This window comes from Vombatus ursinus, unplaced genomic scaffold (assembly GCF_900497805.2).
Source record: "Vombatus ursinus unplaced genomic scaffold, bare-nosed wombat genome assembly UNPS02015255.1, whole genome shotgun sequence".
Lineage (NCBI taxonomy): Eukaryota > Metazoa > Chordata > Mammalia > Diprotodontia > Vombatidae > Vombatus > Vombatus ursinus.
In genome coordinates, this window is record NW_020955033.1 from 21,510,442 (window position 1) to 21,530,507 (window position 20,066).

Consider the following 20,066-nt stretch of genomic DNA (forward strand, 5'->3'; position numbering starts at 1 on the left):
AATGAAGAAAACAAGATTAAATTATTTGCCTATGATTGCACTGGCTGTTAAGAAGCTGGACCCTGATCTTTTTTACTCCAAATTCAGTTTTCTTTCCATATACCACAGTTTACTCTATTGCCAGATTTTCCTCGAGAAGTTTCTCATCTAGGAATTTGTGTTGTAGGTAATGCAAAATTTTGGATTATGTACCAATTTTAGCCTTTTAGTGGCACACCAAATGTTCTGTTTGGCATTTAGATCCTTTCATAACCTAGCCCCACTCCTACCTTTCCAGTCTTCTTACACCCTACTCATAGACATGTTCTCTATGATCCAGTAATACTGGCTTCCTGGTTGTTCCATGAACAAGACACTCCTCTATCTCCCACCTCCTGCCTCTTTTCTTGCTGCCCCCACACCTGGAATTCTCTTCCTCCTCCATTTTGACTAGTGACTACCCTGTCTTCCTTCAAGTTCCAACTAAAAATCCTACCTTCTACAGGAAGCCTTCCCCAGCCTCTCGATTCCTAGCTTCCCTCTGTTATTTCCTATTTATCCTGTATATAGTTTGCTTTGCATATGTTTATTTGCATGTTGTCTCCTCCATTAGATTGTAAATTCCTTGAGGGCAGGGATTGTTCTTTACCTCTTTTTTTTTTTTATTCCTAGATTAGCACGGTGCCTGGCACATAAGTTAGTGCTTAATAAATGTTTATTGATGGATTGATTAACATCAAGAGGATTTCAAACTATTGTACTCTGGCGCCATGATAGATTTCTGCCTAGGGAAAAGCTGTGTTAGTTAACTATCACTGAAATTGTAGAGGAGTCTACTGGAAATTTGTCTAAAAAGACTGGGGAAAGAAGTTTTATTAAAGCTAAGAGTAGGATTAACCTTTTAAGATGTGTATTTCTAATTTTCCCTATTTTCCACTTGAATTAATGAATGAAAAATCTTTATTAAGCATGTACTAAGTGCCCAGATCTGTGTTAAATTCTTAAATACAATTGTGAAAATGATGGGGCCACTGCCTTTGAGGAGCTTGCTTTCTAATGGGAAGATGTTGGTCAGTTGTGTCCTATTCTTTGTGACCCTTTGGACCATACTGTCCATGGGGTTTTCTTGGCAAAGATACTGAAGTGGTTTGCCATTTACTTCTCCAGTGTATTAAGGCAAACAGAGGTTAAGTGACTTGCCCAGGGTTACATAGCTAGTAAGTGTCTGAGGGCCAGATTTGAACTTCTTCAAAAGAGTCTTCCTGACTCCAGGCCCAGCTCTCTATCCACTGGGCCACCCAGCTGGACCTAATGGGGAGATAACACTTAGAAAACTAGTAGCCTAGGAAGGGAGTTGTGCTCTGGGAAGCCACAAAGGTGGTGAGTAGAACAATAAGGCAATCACTTGACATTCAGACGACACACCCAGAGACAGTGGTAATATTGATTTGATTTGATTATAATTCTCAGAACTAAAGTTGAGAAGTTTGGGAGAGAGAAAAGGAAAGTATGGTAAGGGGAATGAGGGAATGAGGGAGATGTCCAGGTGAAAAGGAAGCTGCACGGTCCTATGGAGTGCGTAACTGAGATGGCGTTTTCTGTAGGAAACCCATGAAGCTTGGTGATTTAGTAACCTCAGTGTGAGAACCTAGACAAAGGCTTTTTGAAATCCTATGTAAAATGTTCTTGGTTCCACTTCTCTGTAAGGCTTTTCTTCTTCCTCTTGCCCCCTAAATATGGGCATTTCCTAATGTGCTATGATGAGCCTTTTACTTTCTTCTTTTTCCTTATCCTCCCCTATTCCCTCTCTCTATTGTCCGCCTAATATTTTTCATTCCCTCAAGTAAAATAATACATGTAAAGTGTTTCACTCATTTTAAAGTGCTATATAAATATCAGTCGTTATTGTTATTATCATTAGCTATCTCCTAGGGCTTAAACTCTCATCTATGTGGATGATTTCTAAATCTTTATTTCTAGTACTAACCTCTGTTAAATGTTTCTGTTCCATATTTCCAGTGCCTGCTGGACATTCCCATGTGGGTGTCTTGCTAATACCTCAAACTCATTGAGTTTATCATGTTCCTCCCCAAAGCAACTCCTTTTTTATGAATGCCCAAAGTTTGCTAATAACAATACATTTTCTCTATTTACACAGGCTCTGAACTCAAAGTGATCTTTGACTGCCCTTTCTTTGCCAACCTGTCTCCATGTCTTGTCCCTCTCTTTCCATCCCCGCACTGCCACTGCCCTAGTTCTTGTCCTTATCACCTTGTTCTGGGTTTATTTCAGTGAACGCTCAGCTGGTTTTCTTACCTTCTTTCTTACATCTTCCTCTAATCCATCTAACTCAAGTGCCACTTACATCCTTCTTCTCCCCTCCTCGCTTCCTAAGAACTTACAATGACTGCTCATAGCCCAAAATCCCAATTCTACAGCTTAGCATTTAAGGTTCTCCTTTGTCTGACTCCAGCGTCCCTTTCCAGACTGATCTATCTTTGCTCACTTCAAATCAATTCAATAAATATTTATTGAGTGTTTTCTCTGTGCAGAACACTATTAGAGGCTGTGTGCTCTCTTAGAAGCATCAAATGTTCTAGCTAATTTGGACGACTTGCAATTCTCCTGACACATAATGGTGCTTTCCCACCATTTTGCCTTGGCTCATGCCCTGCCCTCAGTTTGGAATGCTGCCCAACTCACTGTCCCTCCCCCACCTCCACGTACTAATAACTGATGCAGCTCAAATGCCATACTACTTCCTCTTCCCTGATCAGTATCCTTCTTGTCTTGGGAGTCTGCACACTTAATATGTGTCACTTACTTGTCACTTATCACACATTGCCTTCTATTGAAGCTACTTGTGTATACTACGCTCCTTCAGGGCAGGAAACTCTGTGTCTTATAAATCTTTGTATAGCTTAAAATCTGGTTTATAATAGTTGCTCAGTAAATACCTATTGAATGAGGTGAGGCTTAATGATTGTATTTAATGGAAGAGAATGAGTGAGGCTTAATGATTGTATTTAATGGAAGAGAAAAAAATAGAGGTGAAATTTTTCTGAAGACGTAAAACTGAGCAACACCTCCTCAAACCTCCACTGCCGTTTTGTTGTATAATATATTTACCATATTTTGATTTGGATCATAGATATTTGTCTCCTATCTTCTCTATCCTGTTAATATGTAAACTCCGGGAGGACTTAGGTTTGATATTTGTATTCTGAACAAAAAAAAAAAAATAGTGCTTTGTACTTAGTAGGCATTCAAAAAATGTTTGCTCTTGCTTCTATTGAATTAAGTGTGAGATGATATAGTGGAAGAAATGTCAAACCAGAAATCAAAAGGACTGAATCTGGATCCCATCTCTGCTCCATACTGTCAGTGTGACACTTAATATCTCTGGGGCTCAATTTCCTCATGTATGAGACAAGAAATTGGGCTAAGGGATCTCTAAGGTCCTTTCCACATCTAGTTCTGTGATGCTATGGCCAGAACTTATGTAACCTATATGTTTATAACCGAATAGATACTGTAGAAATAATTATCTTCAGTATAATAATGATATGTAAAATATGTTGTTGTTGTTCAGTCATTTTTAGTCATATCCAACTCTTTATGGCCCCATTTCGGGTTTTCTTGGCAGAGATACTGGAGTGGTTTGCCATTTCCTTCTCCAGATCATTTCACAGATGATGAAACTGAGGCAAACAGGGTTAAGCAACTTGCCCAGGGTCACACAACTAGTAAGTGTCTGAGGCCACATTTGAACTCAGGAAGATGATTCTTCCTGACTCTAGGCCTGGCACTCTGTGCACTGTGCCACCTGCTCTGATATGCAAAATAATTGCTGTTAAATTTGTTACATAGTTCTCTAAATTTTCTCATTTCAGGATATTGTTTAAATTCTTTAAATATCTTTTTTGAATAAAGTATTATTTGAAAAAAAGTGTGTTTTCAGTGGGACCTTGAATTTTTTGCTTGTTTCTAATAATTGATAAGTATTTATGAAGTGCCTCCTATATGCCGAGCACTAGTCTATTCCCTACACTGAAGGAGCTTATGTTCTTTTGGGTAAAATAACATGTACACATATAAACATAAATAAAACATATCACATTTAATTCATTAGAAGCAAGAGCAAACATATGTCAAACATGGGCAGCGTATTGCTGTCAACATTCCTGAGTACAGGAGAATCAGATTAAAATATAATTGGGAAATATTTAACGAAATACATAAAAATACAATAAAACACAGATAATGATAATATGTGGCTTTCTAAATCATTACAGCACAAGGATCCTTTTCTTTATGTTTTTTTTAGTGGCTTGCTTCTATTTTGACGCACTGCTGTACGAGGCAAACTATTTGGCAATGGAAGATAGACACTGGAAAGTTGTTGTTCTGTAGTTTCAGTCATGTCTGACTCTACATGACCCCATTTGGGATTTTCTTGGTAAAGATAGAGTTGTTTGCCAACTCATTTTACAGCTAAGGAAACTGAGGCAAACAGGGTTAAGTGACTCACCTAGGGTCACAACCGCTCGAAAGTGCTTGAAGTCAAATCTGAACTCAGGTCTTCCTAACTCCAAAGCCTCACACTGTATCCACTGAGCCACCTAGCCTCATGTAAAGAGCTGAGCTTGAGCTGAGTTTTGAGGGAAGTTAAGGATTTTACAAAACAGGTAGGAGAAAGAGTTCATTCTAGGCATACAGCATTAGGAGTGGCATGAGTCTCCTGTGCAAAGGCACGAAGATGAGAGCTGAAATATTTTGTGTGAAAGGTACAAAGGCCAGTTGGCTAGACCATATAAAGCTAATAAAAATGCAGATTGTAGCCAGGTTATAAAAGGGTTCAAATGACACGCATAGGGGCTTGTAGTTGATTTTTCAGTATCGTTATTTCCATTGACGTTTACCAGAAGAGTGACCTGGTCAGACCTCTGCTTTAGGAATATCAGTTTGGCAGCTGAGTAAAAGATGCATAGAGAGGGGAGTGACTTGAGGCAGAGATTATGTTCATAACTCTATGGCATGGTGTATATCAAAATACTGTGATAGTATCACCTAGTATGGTATCAAATACTCAGTGGTTACTTAATAAACACTTGTTATTAAAATCAAGAATGATTTCATCTATGCTTAAAAAATGATTAGAGATGATTAAGGTAGCGAGCATCTAAATAAGTTATCATAATTCCACAGAGTTAGCAAAATGAGTGAAAAATGAAAAATGTGAAATTGAAAATGAAAGTGAAAATGAGATTGAAATGGTGGAAAGCAAAGGGTAGAACCTAGGAAGGATAAGGAGCAGTGAGGTGTCTAAACCTACAAAGTTATATTATTATTGTATGTGCTCTAAGGTTATGCACAATGTCAAGCAATAAATATAAAGGAGTAAACTCAGGAGAATGGATGCACATGTAGGTGGAAAAAGTAATCACAGGCAAGGAACTAAACCTCCTTGAAGGCATCTTAGGTTAAAGTCCATCATCGATAGGACTTAATGAAATAAAATTAAAGCAAGTAAAAATAAGACAAAAAGAAAATTATAGTAAGTTATGCATATGCCTCAGTAAGGAATTTTACAAAACACAAGCAACAAAGTTATAGTTTGAGAAGCAGTGGGTTTTTTAAAGTGTTGTTCATCAAGATGAGATAAAACCCCTTGGGATGAAATATGGAATAAATGAAGTTGGTGACAAATTTTGGATACTCACCAGAACATAGGATTTAGTTGGTAAATATGAAATCTTTGTAGGTTTTGGAAAGACTCTTAAGATAGAACGAAGAAAAGTCTGCGGTACATTTGGATATAGAAGAAGTATTGATGAGTTAGACAAAGAATAATGTTAAAATTCCCCTATTTAAGATAGATCCAAGGACTGTCTGGGGAATTTCACATGTATTACTTTGGTTTAAGAAGGAAGCAGAAAGAGCTTCAAAGGTTTAATGGAAGATCTAGAAAATTAGAATTTAATATGGTGACCACACATATTGACCATTTGGCCACCAAAAGTAAAACTCTACTACTCAAAGACAAAGCAAGGAATCAGTCAGTCAATATTCACCAAGTGCCTACTGACAAATGACAGGAGAAGCCATGAGCATAGAACCTATAATTATTCTGCTACAAAGGTTATTATATTCAGATGGATCTGAGGTCTCCTGCCATCCCTTTCTCTTGCCACATGACTAGCCCATCTTCTTTTTCTATCATGAATTTTCCTGATGACATATTGTACTCCTGTTCCTGTGTGAAGTTCTTCATTGGTTATATATTGTAGCCTGTTCACACTCATCATGCACCTCTCCCTTGTTCTCTTCCTGATTGTCATTTTTAGTTCTTATGAGACTCTTGTATTCCATTCCTCTCCACCATAGAACAATACTGGTGGAGTATTGGTATTTTAAAAATGGCCCTTTATTTCTAAGACAAGTTGGGGGTCATTAAAGGAGCTCTGTAATTACATTAAGGCAATCTACGCAACTCTTCTCCTATTTAATTGTTAGCCCAATTCATTGTCCATTTGTCTTGCCTATCCCAGATACACATACTGGTGAGTGCTTCATGTCATTATCTGGGCTATAGACATTCTTCATTCGTTTGATCTTTGTTGTTTGGATAGTCAACTCTTTTGAGTTGTTACAAGGAAAAATCAGCAAAACTGATCCATACACCACAAAAGTCTGACATTATATTCAATGTTCTAAGCATTTTAAAAACTGATTTATTTTTTCATTGCTTCTCTTTGCTTTGTGAAGTGACACTACTATAATCATCCATTATGCTTATTCACAAGATTTACAAATGAGTTTATATTCTAAATATCTTTTTACATGGCAGTTGTCAGGGATTAACTCGTAAGGCACTTTTTAGGCTCTTTCAGTCTCCTTGCTATAGCAATTGATTTACATTGTTTAAAGTTCAGTATGAAATTGTTATAATCGGTGGTGGTGTTAAGTTACTTAACTTTCATTATCACTTGCTTTTAAAAATGAGAGCTGTTTTAGTGACATATTATTCATCACTATCTTTATTCTGAGATAAAAGCTTTGAGCTTTGTTATGGCAGTTTGTGCACAGAGTGCCAGACCTGGAGGCAGGAAGACTCTTCTTGAGTTCAAATCTGGCCTCAGACACTTATTAGCTGTGTGACCCTGGGCAAGTCACTTAACCCTATTTGCCTCAGTTCCTCACCTGTAAAATGAGCTAGAGAAGGAAATGACAAACCACTCCAGTATCTTTGCCAAGAAAACCCCAATTGGGGTCACAGAGAATCAGATACAGCTGAAGTGACAACAACATTTGAATCATTCACCCCATTTCTTCTCTTTTTCATCCTCTGTAACTGATGTGATGCATAAGCTACAATTATTTTCACAGTGATATTTTTTGCAAATACTCAGCATTGGGATTCAAGATGACCAAATGTCCAATGAAATAGTCGTGGAAAAATATATTTCTTGTTGTTTTGGAGTGTGTGATAGAACCATTTTCATTCCTTTCTTTTCCTCTATAAAAAGTACTTATGAACCATACTTCCATGTGGCCTCAAATTTCTTCTCTCTAATTTCCTTTACAGAGAAACTTTCAAGATTGTTATGATTTAGCTCCTTCAACAGTAGATCCATTTGCTGATGATTTGACAAGTATCTCACTTTTGGAGTACCGACTGCTAAGTTAAAGTTTATAGATGGTCTAAAAATTGTGATTGTTAGTATCCTCTGTCCCCTTTTCCACCACTCTGCCATCATAACTGATGAATTAGAAAAGGGCCACACAGGCTGGACTGAGAACCATTTTCACGTTTATTTGTTCCATGAGTTTCCATAGCCAAAGAATTCATCACAAAGCCACCTACTTACTAGTGATGCACCTCTTCATGCTCAGCTAAGTTGATCCTCTGAAAGAAAACACAATCATTTGCTAGGACCATAATCTCAACCTTTCCAATATAACAAAACTTTCCAAGACTTGTGTTTTACTGGCATAGCCTTTGAGAGCATAGAGTCACTTCTGTCTTACATTTAGGCATTGGGGTGCAGGGTTATTGAAGATAAAAACTTTGTAGTAGACTTGTTGGAAGATCAATGATTAGCACAATTCCCCAACAACCAATACAGGAACTGGTGTGATAAAATTTCGAATGCTAGCTTAGCTTGGAACTGATATGATACTTGAAAGAAGTAACATCAATTCACAATAGCCATGTAGTAATATTTAGACTGTTTTTTGCATTCATAGTAGAGCATAACATGGATTCAAAAAGTCAGCAGGTTCACATGGTTCATGGTAGGAAAACTTGGCCTACAAAACATAAGTACATTTGGATAGAAAGTATGACCACCCATATACCTTGGAGATAGCTCTGGAGAAGTTTTTAAAAATTCACGTACTGTTCCATGAGTACCTAGCAAGTAACTTTTTATAAGAAAATTCTGTTTTCTTTTAAATATGTGATTCAAGGTTTATTGATAAACTGAACTTTAGGGGAAGGGACTGAAAAGAGTCATTGTGATCACCTTTCAAACCCTCAGGAAGAAGTACAAGATTCTTCCCCTAATCTCCTAAATCTCTGTTTTTGCCTCTGTGCTCTTTAACATAGGATCATAAATTTAGAGCAGGAAGGAACCTTAGAAATAATCTATTTCAACCCCCTCATTTTATAGATGAAGGAATTGAGGCCAACAGAGGGAAAGGGGTATGCCTGGTTTCACATAGGCAAAGCTGGGATTTGACTATTTCCACTGTGGAACATTATCTGTCACTGTTTTAAAATGAACCCCTCCCAAAAAAAACAAAACAACAAATGGGCCCTGCAGTGTCCCCATGGTGCAACATTTCATAGATAGGAAATTTTCAGCATCATTAAACATGGAGCAGAATCTTTTTAAAGATGCCCCTAGAATCTCAATGGGTTAATTTGAGGTCAGGGAACAGACTAAATGATCTCCTGAATTGAGGTGCTTTCTAACTCTATGATTCTCAACCTAGGCATATTTGGTGGCAGCAATCTTGTCCTGCCCATGAATTAATCAGAAGACATCAGCATTGTTCAGCACCCCATGAATAGGCAACTTGGCAGCAGTTAGTGAAACTAACTGTCCATCCACCACTCCGCTGCTGTAAGTGTTGCAATGCTCATAGATAGCTGGAGAAATTTTACTCTAATACTGTTTATGGGAATAAGAAGGCTATGGGGTAGACTACTTTTTTTCCTGAAAAGACTTTAAAAAAAAGAAATGAGGACGCCATAAGACAACGCCCTAATAATTCCTAGCCATACTTGAGTGAGTTGGTAGAGAAATCTCTGGTGCTTTCCTCTTTCTTTATTCATAGGGCACTCACTCTAAGAGTGCTTACATTTTCTATCAGGTAAAGGGCAATAAACACACCCCTAGTCCTGAAGAACTGTCTAAGGACACAAACCCCAGGAATAATAAAGTAAACAACCAGAGTGCTATGTGGGTGTAATTGCTAACAAGCTTCACAGAGCAGGTGGATTTTCAGAAACAATTTGGAAGAAAGGAGTGAGGTGCTCTGACATGCATCAGTGGGAAAGCTGTTTCAGCGTGGAGTAGTGGCATGAAGAGCCCAAAATGTAAAAAGGTAGAAAAAGGATCATTTATCTAGAGCTAGAAAGGACCTTAGAGGGCATTCAGTCCAACTCCTTTTTATAGATGAAGACACTGATGTCCAGAGAGACTGAGAGACTTGCCTAGAATCATACAGAGAGTGGCTTAGGCAGGACTTGAATGTGGGTCTTCTTGAATCTGGGTCCTATGGTTTATCACTGTACCAGAGGCATCATAACAGGCAGCACTCCTCAATTCAGCCCCACCAGATTAAAATGTAATTGGGAAATATTTAACAAAATAAATAAAAATGCAAAAGAACATAGATAATGTTAATATGTGGTTTTCTAAATGAATATACAGCCTGCAGGGAGCCTTAGTTTAGTTTAGTGACTCCATTTCTATTTGAGTGTGACACCAACCGGGCTGTTTCAAATGAAATGCTGAAAAGGAATATAAATGGGAGGATTTGAAGGACCAGGAAACAAAGCAGGAGTAAGTCAGGAGGAGAGTTTTAGAAATTTTTGGAAATCAATAATTTTTTAACTGTATTTCTTTAACTGAACAAAGGCTGGACATAGCTGAGGACAATAATAACTTTGGAAACAATGTGTAGGAAGTAGCCACAAGAGGGGATATCAAAAAGGGAGAAGGTTTCTGGAATTTAAACAAGCAATTGCTAGGACTCTTTGGCAGTAGGGAAAGAGGGAGAGAATTAATTTAAGGAAATAAGGTACTGTAAGTGGGAGAAAAATCAGGTTTTGAAGGAAAGGAGAAGGCAAAGGTCATGAATTCTTAATGCCTGTCACGTTGAGGAAAGCCTTCTCACTAAAGTACCATTTATTCAATTACTGGCAATAATTCATTAAGCAATATGCTAATTTTCATAAAGAGTTAATATACCTCCCTAAGTTTTCCATTTGCTTCTAGGAAGGAAATTAAATACTAAGGCAATCTGTCTAAATAAGTTCTAAGCAAAACTTTTCCCCTACCATGCAGTTCCTTCTGTCCATATTTCGTTACCAGAAATATTTAGCCTGGGTATTTTGTATAATTTGATGATGGCCAATATGTGGTGTGATGATGCCCCTTCTCAATCTTCCTTGTCTATATACATTCCTAACCACAAGGTCCTCTTGTGGTAGTGATTTGCAAGGTAGATCTATGAGCTTTCATTATGAAAGCAACTGAAAAGGGGAGACTGGGTGGGGTTTGGGGGTGGGGAAGACCATAGAAGATAATCTAAAAGTAAAATCTGTCTCCCTTCCTTCTCCTTAGATCTCTGATGATCTCACTCATTCACCCAAGTTTTTTTTTATTCTTTTAGTTTCTTGAATTTCCTTATCTCCCTACTTCAAGACAACAAATTCATGCTCTTGTGATTTCTACCTTGCTTATAGCAGTTTTCTCCCCACTTAATCTGCCCTATTAAAGTCTTTTCAAGTGTAGTGTCTCTGGTTTGAATAATGTGGCAGAGAGATGCGTAAGTCAAAATAACAAAGACATTAGTAGTTATTTGTGACTGGATGAAGAGGAAAAGATTAAGGAATGAATTATCTAATAGACGACATTTATTATATGTCTGCTGTCTGCACAGCATTGAGTCTCTGAGGGGATGTGAAGGAAATGTAAGAAATGGCATTCTCCCTCAAAAGGTTTACATTCTAGCTGAGGTTGTTTTGGTAGTCATAAGAATAAACAGTGGCTGAAGTGGTAATATAAAATGAGATCAACAAGGTAGTTATTAGGTGGAAGGCTCCGACCTGGAGAGTGTAAGAAAAATAAATAGTGAAAGATGTCAAAATTGACCCCGAAAAGAAATTTCAAAGGTGTGATAAAGAGAGATAGATTAAGGGAATCATAATAATAATAATAACATATTTATTTATGCTTAAGGTTTTCAAAGCACTTGACGTTATCTTCATGGAGCCTCAAAACGGTTCTCAATTTTCAACATTGAATGTTAAATTTTAGAAAAGAATTAAATTAAATGTGATGTGGTAAAAAGAGTGCAGGATTTAGGGTTAGAAGGTATGAGTTTGACACTTGGTTCTGTCATTTACACTTATTTGTGTGACCTTATTAGGCAAATAATTTTATCTTTAGAATCCTCAGTTTCCTCATCTGTAAGATGAGGCTTAGTAATCTCTGAGGTCCCTTCGAATTGTAAATCTATGATCCTAAGTATTTGAAGGAAAGATAGAACTCTTCCTAAGCATGAAGAACAAGATAGATCATGGTAAGATTTTATTGGTTAGTTCTTTACTTAAATTTCTACAATCTAAGTAAATGACTCCATTCTTCACACCATTTTATTAATGTTAATGAATATGGAGTCACATTTTCCCAGTGCCTCATTTAGTCCTCACTTTTAGAAGCTATAATTCCTTTTTGACATGCCAATAGTTACTCTTAACATTTACTTTGAAGAGGAAACTAGGAGACTCATTTAAAATGTTTTTGAGAGTAAGATTGTTTTCTAAATTATTATTAAGTCTATTATTCCACTGCCAAAATCAGAATAATTATTTGCATACCTGTGTTAATGAAATAAAATCATGAACAACAAAATATTCTGCTTGGTTTTGTTTTTCTTCAACAGTGGGAGGCAATATATTGAGTTGAGTTTAGATCTTTGCAGAAGTTTGCAATGTTTGTTAAAGGTGATTACTGTTTTCAAAAGGAAATTTAGAGATGTATTTCCCCTTTTGTTGTCATTTAGGCCTATATAGAAAGCATCTGTCTACCACTCCAGCTACTGAAGGCCGAGTTTTTTAAACACCGAAACCTTTTCTGGACTTAATTCTAGCACACATCTTAGTTTTATTTTTCTTTATTCTTTCCTCCATTCAATCTTATGACTAGCAAAACCACCTCAATTAAACCGTTAATCCTTTGAGGGAGGAAGCCATCTCTTTGTTCAAACCAATTTCTTCTCAGCCCTTTCATTCATTTTTGGTATTATGGGATGCCCTCCTTCCATCTCTCTATCCTACCATTCATTGAGTGTTAGCTGAAGTCTTGCCTCTGATATAACCTTCCTCTCACTACTCTAGCCCACATCTATCTGACTCAATCAATCAGTTAATCAACCAATAAACATTTACTAATGTATCAGGAACTGTGTAAGAGACTGAGGAGAGAAAACTCTTCTGTAATGGACATTTGTTTTTGTTCAGTCAGTCATTTAACGTCTTAACTCTTTGTGACTCCATTTGGGGTTTTCTTGGTGGAGTGGTTTGCCATTTCCTTCTGTAGTTCATTTTACAGGTGAGGAAACTGAGGCAAACAGGGTTAAGTGACTTGCCTATAGTCACACAGCTAGTGCCTGAGGCCAGATTTGAACTGATCCAGTGCTGTATCCACTATGCCATCTAGCTGCCCCATAACAGACTTTAATCTGTATCACTCATCTATTCACATATTACCTTATATTTGAATACCATCATTCAGGATACACATGTCTTCATTTCAGGGTTAATTCTTTGAGTAAAAGGAACTCCCCAGAGGATATAAAATCCTTGAGGGCAGGGAATTTTAATTTTTGTTTTTATATCCCTTGTGTCTATTATATAGTAGTCACTTAAATGATTGATTGTAAAGTTGAATTGAATTGACCATGCCTTGAACTTTTAAAAAAATTATCTCCCGTAGTACCCATTATAGTGCTAGTACGTAGTAGGCACTAAAAAATATTTATTGAATTGATTTATTTTTGTTTTTCTCCCTGGTAGTATCCATGATGATCAACTCTCTATTCATCTGTGTTCAGGGATTTACTGTTTATAGTTTAAAAAAAAAGACTAGTTGATTGAAAAGTATTAGTGAAAAATCTCAATTATAGGATACTGGTAAAGACATGCAATTTTATTACTGTAAATGCATATAGTAAGTACTCACAAAATGGTGCCAATTACACATTCTACCAGTCCCATTTTAATGAATACTTGATTTATTTTAATCAATATTTGTATTGGGTAGAAGAAGCATGTAATATAGAGCACTGAATATGAGGCCAGAAAGACCAGGGTTCAAATTTTGCCTCTAAGACTTATTAGCTATGTGGCTATTGACAATTTATTTAACCTCTTTTCTATTATATTATAGACTGGTTGCATTCTCCCTTGGTGAAGAGAAAATCATCACGCCTGTGAAATTATAGATGCCTAAAGCATTAGTGTACAGAGATGGATGTTGCTAGGTGCCCTATTTTGCCATCATTCCACCCCCAAACCCCCCCACAAATATATATATATATATATATATATATATGCATACAAATACACATTCTGGTAATCTTTATTCAGTATCCAAAATTTTTAATTTGCGGGGTTTGAATTAAAGAGTTTTGTTGTATTTTTAAATTTCACCAGACCCAGGGGAGAGGAGAATTTATTTTCTCAAGGTTATTATTCTCAATGTCTTTCTTTCTCAATACCACACCCTCCCTGTAAATCTGTGCCAGTGGACCCCTATAAAGCAGTGGATTTCAGGTTGTATCACCATATTATTTGTGAAAGTGTTTCTGATGCTTCATAAGTCTCTAGGAAGTTCATTGCCATGACTTTTCCCTGTCTACCCATACCAAGACCTAAGAAATTGCTTCTAAGCTTTTACTCCTGCCTGTTCCAACCCTTGTGGGGCTACAATGCCTATCCTACCTTATCCAGATACCCATTATTGATAAAATTGCTTTGGGCTTTGGAGCATTAGGAATTAGAGTTTATAAATATGAAGGTGTCTCCAAAAATAAAAGTGTCTTTTAGTTCCTAATAATAACTAGTTTTATGGTGACATGGACCTATTGAAAAATCCCAGGATAGGGGTCTCTACTAAGAATTGCCTGAGCACCAGCAGTTATATGAGACGTCTCACAACTTTCTAGGTAAGTCAAATAACTGGGCCAACCAATTAGAAGAATATATGTATATACCAGGTTTTTTGAGGGGAGAGGGATGAGGCAGAAGGGACTATATCTGTGATTTCATTAGTATAGAGAGCTTTAAATAAAGCTACTCCCCTGTGTATGCAGGTTGGTACCCACTCTGTAAATTATAGTCTTAGAAAGCTGGCTGGGGCATTGGGAGGGAGATTAAGTGACCTGCCCAGGGTCACACAGCTGGAAGAACAGGAAGGACATGAAGTCAGATCTTTCCAACTCATAGTTTGATTTTTTTTCTCCTTTGTTCCATGCTGCCTCTTCATATCCATATGAGCTGTTTATTTTCTATGATCTATTTTCATATAATTTCCAAGCTAAAATATTTTATGTCTGAAATGATGATTATTGTTATTTTAGTCATTTTTCAGTTTTCTGACTCTTTGCAACCCCACATTTGGGGTTTTCTTGGCAGAAACACTGGAGTGGTTTGCCATTTCCTTCTCCAACTTATTCTACAGATAAGGAAACTGAGGCAAACAAGGTTAAGTTATTTTCCCAGGGTCATACAGTTAGTAAGTGTCTGAGGTCAGATTTGAACTCAGGAAAATGAGTTTTCCTGTCTCCAGGCCTAATGCGCCACCTAGCAGTGCCAACTGATTATTACCATTTGTTTTTCTGCCTTCTATTTCTCCTCACCCTTCTGCAATCATTTACCTTGACATTCTCTATTAAATTTTCTTGGGGGTGAGTGGAGAGATCCACAGAGCTCCTGAAATGAGGAGACTTACTAGAGTAAGTACCAGAAACCCCTGCTAGACCCAGTTGGAAGAATACTGTCTTTGTATTTGATGTGTTTAAAAATTTTATATTCCAAATAGCACACTGTTCTGTGTTAGTACATAGGAAGAGTTTCTTCCTATTCCCCTTCTCCCTAAAAAGCAAATTTATATATTCAAAGATTAGGACAGTATAAATGTTTCATAGATTAGTAAGATTATAGATTTAGAGCTGGAAGGGACCTAAGGAGCCATCCAGTTCAACCCTGTCATTTCTTGGTGAGGAAACACTTATTAAGCATTTATGAAGACCCTATTCTATGTGCCAGGCACTATGCTAAGCTCTAGGAATACAAAAAAAAAGAGCAAACATTGTCTCTGATCTCAAGGAGTTCACATTCTAATGAAAGCTTTCAAGAAGTTTCTGTTTTAATGAGGAGACATGGTAGGCATAAATGGGCATATGCAAGATCTATGCAGAGTAGGTAGAAGATAATATTCGAAGAAATGGTTATAGCTGCTGGGAGAATCAGGAAGTGCCTTCTGTAGAACGTCACTTGTGAGTTGAGTTTGAACGAAGCTAATCATACCAAGAAGTAAGGATAAAGAGGGAAAGTATACAGGAAGGGGGGACAGCCAGGGCAAAAGGCCCAGGAAGAAAAGATGGAGTGTTGTGTGTGGAGAACAGTAAATAGGTTAATATGATTGCATTGTAGAATGTTTTGAGGGGAATAATGGATAAAAAGACTTGGAAGGTGGCAAGGTGCCACATTGTAAAGGCTAAACAGAGGACTTTATATTTCATCCTAGGGCTAATATAGAGCCACTGGAGTGAATTGAGTAGGAAAGTGATTTTACAAAAATCATTTTTCTAGCTAAGAGGAGGATGGATGAAAGTAGGAAGAGAGTTGAGGAATACCTGAACTTATCATGGTGCTTGTGTGAGTAAAGTAGAAATATATAAGAGACATTATGAAGGTATAAAAAAGTACAAGATTTGGCAGAGTGCCTAGGGTAAGACTGAGGTTATTGTGAACCTGAGTGACTGGAAAGATGGCAATATCCTCAGTAGTAACAGAGAAATTCAGAACAGGGGAGGGTTGAGGGAAATATACAATGAGTTGTTATTTGGACATGTTGAATTTGAGTTATCTCCTGAACATCCAGTTCAAAATGTCCAAAAAGGAGTTGGTTCTGTGGGAGGTGCTCAGCATAGAGACTAGGACTGGATATATAGATGTGAGAATTATCGACATAAGGAGGATGATTGAGCCCATGGGAGCCGATGCCATCACCACGTGAGACAGTAGAGAGAAAAGAGAAAAGGGCTCAGGACAGCCCACAGTTAGTGAGCATGACATGAATAAAGGTCCAACAAAATCTACTGAGAAATTGCTGTCAGACACCTATCAGGAGAAATAAGAAGAAATTGTTATGAAAACCCAAAGAGGAGAGAGTATCTAAGAGAAGGTGATGGACAGAGTCAGATGCTCTATAGAGATCTAGAAGGATGAGGATTGATTGACAATTAAGAGATTATTGGCAGCTTCTTAATTATCAGGGCAGCTCAGTTGAATGAGAATGCTATCTGCCAGATAGTAGAGGATTTAGATAGAAGAGAATGAGAAGAAAGGAAGGGAAAGCACCAAGTACAGATATATTTTTCAAAGGTTTTAGCTGAAAAGTGAAGGAATGATTATAAGATAATATCTAGTGAAGATAAGAGTTTCTAGAGAGATTTGTGGTTTTTTTTTTGGTTGTTGTTTTGTTTATTTTTAAAGGATGAAGTAGATATGGGCATATTTATAGTTAGCAAGGAAGGAGCCAATACATAAGAAGAGATTGAAGATTAGGAAAATAATGGTGATGATACAAGGAGAATCTGCTGGAGAAGACAGGACGTATTTTAATCAAGAGTGCATTAGTAGGTTTGACCTTTGCAAGGATAAGGGCCATTTTTTTTATTAGACACTAGGGAAAGACGTTGGAAGGATGGAAGACGAGGAGACATGAAGCTCTCCTAAAGAGATAGAGTCAGAATTCAACCCAAGTTTTTTGCCTCCAAACCCAATACACTTTTCATTAGCTGGTTGACTTCATCTGTTACAATAGTTAATAGTTTGTATGTTCCAAAACTGCATAGATCCATTTTTCCATAGAAGCTCAGAGTTTGGTCACCCAGTACTTGCTGCTCCAAGACTATCTTCATTATGTCAAAAGATCTGTGATTTTCATTATCTGTGTGGGAATTCCCTTTACCAATGGGCATCACAACTCATGTCCACCTGCATAGACAGACCTCACAGTTTGTTGTGATCATATGATGCTCTCACCTGGTGGCCAATCTAGTGGTAATGAGCCTCTCCGTACTTAGCTAGGATGGCCCTTAGATAATGGACATAAAGCTCATTGCTAGGGCTATACTTAAAGACTTTCCAGTTTGGTAGGACCTGACGGAGTTTGGGCTTTTCTGACTTAGTCTTTCGGAGCCCAAGGTCAACGCTGTGTCACAATGAGACATCAGAATAGGACTTTAGTGAAGGTGACTTAGAACTCTAAGGCAACTGTGCTTTTAAAATCTCTCAAAAATATGAAGTTTAAATTCACAGTGATGGATGGCTGTTGAAATCCTGAAAGCGAGATAGAATGAGTGTCATTGGGGAGAGGAGCTGAAGGGAAAAATGGTAGGAAGGTTCCAAAATATCATACATTGGTGATGCAAAGAACCTTAAGGGACGTTGAGCCCAACCTCTTCATTTTATAGATGAGGAAACTGAGACTGAGAGAGATTAAGTGATTTGCTCAGGGTTACACATCCAGTTAACTATCCAGCTCAGAATTTAAATTCATATTTTGCTAACTCTAATCCCAGGACTCTTCCCATTCCAATGTTGCATAAGAACTCAGTAGAAGATCACTGTTTAACTTCCACATAAAAAAAATTGCTCTCAACTTTTCTGAATATTAGAAGGATTCTTTTTTAAAACACAAGTACTTTTGAAATTGACAATTTAGTAATAATTTTTACTAATCCACTGTATCATTTGCCTGCCTTCATGCAGGGATGTTTATGCATCTCTCCCAGGAAGCAGAAAAGGAAGTTAGGGATGGTAAAATTTTTTATAAAGTACTTAACATCCATTCTAGGAGCCAGTAATGAGGTGGGATGAATGGAGGATGAATTTACATCCTTTGCAACATTATGGAAAATAGATGCATTAGCTGTAATAAAGATTACCTTTGTTGGGGGATTGAATTTCCTTAAAGGTTTAGTAGTTTTCAAAGGTTTGTGTCCTATGTTTGCCAAATTATTCATTGTGAAACACATTTGCCAGTATAGAAAATCTACTAAAGCAATCAGATACCAACATTTGAATTTATCTATATATTTTCATATATATGCATACCTGTATACATATTTTTATATATGTAACGAATTTGTTGGGTTTCATATAGGCCTTTAATGTCTTCAGAAATATTTTAATGTAATTCTTGATATGCATAAAACACATTGCAGATGTTTAGAGTTTTGCTTGAGAGACAGATTTTCCAAACTGGTCACTAAATATACTACTTCCAAGTTTGCATAGTAATGCTGGGAAGGAATATTCTCAAGAGTAATTATTCTTCCACCTGCCCTTCTTTGCACTTATTTGACAAATGATTAGCGTACATTAATTTATACTCCCAAACTCCAAAGGACCAGTGATTTCCTTGATATACATATTTCATCTAGTGATATAGATCACAACCCATCCTGTGTTACTTGTTTATTCATATCTACCTGGGCAACCTGATATTGCAGTAGGCAGAGTGCTGGTCTTGGAGTGAGGAAAACCTGAGTTCAAATATGACCTTAGACTCTAGGCAAGTCACTTAACTTCTGTTTGCCTCAGTTTCCTCAATTGTAAAATGAGGATAACAATAGCCTCTACCTCCCTTGGTTGTTGTAAAGATGAAATGAACTAAAATTTGTGAAGTGCTTAGCATAGTGCCTGATACATAGTAGGCACTTAATAAAGGCTTTCCCGTCTCGCAGAAGGTCTACCCAAAGTGCTAGGAGTATTCTCTCGTTGGAGTTCCCAAGGATACTAGTGGTAGCCAGAAAGTAATAATAACAACAACTAAAATTCTCTAGCTGGCTTCTGTGATATATACAGGCCCAAAAGAATGACAATAATAGACATTTCTGCATTTATTCAAGTGTGGTTCAAAAGGAATTATATCCCTGCATCCCTATAAGGTCAAGTAATCAGACATATTGAGTACCCACTGTTTATTGAACATTATAATATAAGAAACATTTTTATGGATGTACAAAAGAATGTCAGAGTTGTTCTATTTAGCTCCAGAAGGCTGAAATTGAAGCAGTAGGAGGATACATAGTTTAAGTATAAAGCACTGGGGATAAAGTCTGGAAGACCTGGGTTCAAAACCTACCTTATATTCCTAATAGTTGTGTGTCCCTGAGCAGGCCAATTAATCTCTCAGAGTCCCAATTTCCTCAACCATAAATTGGAGGGCTTGGACTCAGTGACGTGTAAATTTCCGTCTAATTCTAAGTCTATGATCTATATCAGTGGATGGTAATTACAGTAAGGCAAATTTCTACTTAATGTAAGAAAATATCCTGCCAGAGCTATATAGAAATACAACAGACTGCATCCTAAGGCCTTTGTCTTATTGGAGGTCTTCTAATAAAGGCTTAATAACCCCTTTTTGGAGATATCAAAAGAATGATTTTTTTCTAGATGTCCTTAGGACTGTACGGTCTCTGAGACCCCTTCTAACTTTGATCTTCTGTGATTCTATCCTTGATTTCAAGGTTCTTGTACATTAATTTGGAAT

General features: G+C 37.2%; 1 protein-coding gene across 7 annotated transcripts in view; it reads left to right on the plus strand.

The window, feature by feature from the left end:
• LOC114031689 (zinc finger protein 521) overlaps positions 1-20,066 on the plus strand; it is a 343,123-nt gene that overhangs the window by 161,518 nt on the left and 161,539 nt on the right. The window contains exon 5 of one of the 7 annotated variants that reach the window (XR_003567769.1): positions 8,980-9,110. The exons of the other annotated variants lie outside the window; for them this stretch is intronic. The gene's annotated coding sequence lies outside the window, so the exon portion shown is untranslated. The remainder of the gene's footprint in view (positions 1-8,979; positions 9,111-20,066) is intronic. 7 annotated transcript variants of the gene reach the window in all.